The sequence below is a fragment of the Ovis canadensis genome, chromosome 5 (assembly GCF_042477335.2).
Source record: "Ovis canadensis isolate MfBH-ARS-UI-01 breed Bighorn chromosome 5, ARS-UI_OviCan_v2, whole genome shotgun sequence".
Taxonomy (NCBI): Eukaryota; Metazoa; Chordata; class Mammalia; order Artiodactyla; family Bovidae; genus Ovis; species Ovis canadensis.
This window is the reverse complement of record NC_091249.1, coordinates 101,180,772-101,182,960: the sequence shown is the minus strand read 5'-3', so window position 1 is coordinate 101,182,960 and position 2,189 is coordinate 101,180,772. Positions and strand designations below refer to the sequence as shown.

At 49.1% G+C, this 2,189-nt stretch overlaps 1 pseudogene; it reads right to left on the bottom strand.

Annotated features, from left to right (window-relative positions):
- Window positions 1–316: 316 nt before the first annotated feature.
- Window positions 317–999, bottom strand: LOC138440500 (BOS complex subunit TMEM147-like; annotated as a pseudogene).
- Window positions 1,000–2,189: the final 1,190 nt, after the last annotated feature.

Sequence of the window (2,189 nt, the reverse complement as noted above, 5' to 3'; positions counted from 1 at the left end):
GCTCAGTCAATCCCACGGACTATGGCCTACCAGGCTCCTCCATCCATGAGATTTTCCAGGCAAGAGTACTGGAGTGGGTTGCCATTTCCTTCTCCAGGGGATCTTCCCGACCCAGGGATCGAACCTGGGTCTCCTGCATTGTAGGCAGATGCTTTTACCATCTGAGACACCAGGGAATTAATGGTTTGAAAGTGAATATAAAATAAAGACCACACTTATCAAATTGACATTTAGAGCTCTCTGCAATCTAATAGCAACCTACTGCTCCAAAAAAAAAAAAAATTTTTATTTTAAACTTTCCAAATACTGTTCACTGAACCTGGGGACGGGAAGAAGGTATGTGAAAGTCTGGGACGCCAAGCCTAGGCGTGCACGTTGACAATATACAGGGCCGAGGTGCTGAGGGCCAAAAGCCCCGTCACCAGCACTCGAGCCAGCAGTGCCGTCCAGCTGCCCAGGGAACAAGAGGTGGACGAAGGTCTCCACAACAAAGGTCTCCTTTGTAGACTTTTACGCTAGCTTTTACGCTAAGGAACATCAGAAGGAGGACTGCTGGCCGGAAGTGTGCTGCAGGTCACAACGTGTTATCATCCACACCTGGGCAGAGGCGACGATGTAATGGACCAGACTGATGTTGGAGTCGATGCTCATCTGGATGTATTTCCAAACTCCGCAGGACATAATGAGCTCGGCGGCGGCCCAGCCCAGGGCAGCAACCATGGTCTTGTATTCCCCCTTGCCGGCATTCCGGGACATGACAAGGTTTAGGCCTATCAGGGTCTGCCATGTCCACACTGGCCTTCATTAACTCCCCAATGAAGTCACAGAGGCTGCCTTCCCGGGTGGGAAAGAAAATGGCCAAGAACAGCACCTTGCACAGCTGCACAAACAGGTAGGTGACCCCGGCCTGGACGCCACAGGCCACTGCACTTGTAGGTGGTGAAGTAGGGTAAGTAGGCCGGCCAGGGCGAAGCAGTTCCGGAAGTGGAAGAGTGTCATGACGCCGGCTGCCCCGCCCGCCTTAGTGCGCCTCTCTGCCTCAGTGGCCTGGCGCCGCAGCCCGGGCCTGGCACCGCTGGGCGCTGCCTGCCTCTGCCGGGCGCTGCCTGCCTCTGCCACAGCCCGTGTGGCCTTCTGCGAGCGGGGTTCCTGTGCCAACATTTTAAACTGCTGTTTTCATTGTTTCCTGTAGAAAAGTCTATTTACTGTTACTTCAAAACATTATTGGAGGAGGCAATGGCACCCCACTCCAGTACTCTTGCCTGGAAAATCCCATGGACAGAGGAGCCTGGTGGGCTGCAGACCATGGGGTCGCTAGGAGTTGGATGCGAATTCACTTTCACTTTTCACTTTCATGCATGGAGAAGGAAATGGCAACCCACTCCAGTGTTCTTGCCTGGAGAATCCCAGGGATGGCGGAGCCTGGTGGGCTGTCATCTATGGGGTCACACAGAGTCGGACACGACTGAAGCGGCTTAACAGCAGCAGCAGCAGCAAAACATTATATGGACTCCAGGGGCTACAATTCTGTTTACATGTATTCCTTTTTGAGACCCCCCACCTCTTTACTTCTCATTTTATCTGAACGGTGTCTTTCCTTTATATCCATCCTAAAAGGCTCACCTGAGGTTCTCTTCCCATTTGCTCCGGATGGTGATGATCCCTTCTCTCTTCTGATCAGTCAGAGAACTGATCTCCCACACGTCTCATTAGGCTATCTTTGCTGGCTACTTAACATTGTGTCCTATGTCCCATCCTCTCCACCAAATTCTACTGTGCGGGGGTGCTGTGAACAAGTCCCAGAAAGTTCCTTGTAGGCAATCACACATTTCTATGTGCAGCCGTCATAGAGCTTTAAAAAGGCACTCATGATATTTGTCAATGGATCATTTGATTGAATTTCTTTGCATTTTAAATATGAGTATAATCAATGTTAAGTGTTTGACTCCAAATTTCTCCAATTGTGGAGACTTTTGCCAAGTTGAGACTGGATTTACAAAAGCATATTGCTAGGCATTAATGTAAGCCTGAGATAACACCCTTACATCAAAGATAGGGGGGGAAAAATACAGATTAAAAACCAAAGAGATAATGTAGAGATAAAATTTTAAATTTCCTTTAAACTTCTGCAGTAATGTGCTCTGGCTTTTAAGATATCTTTTCAATATAACCAATAGTCTGACCATCAG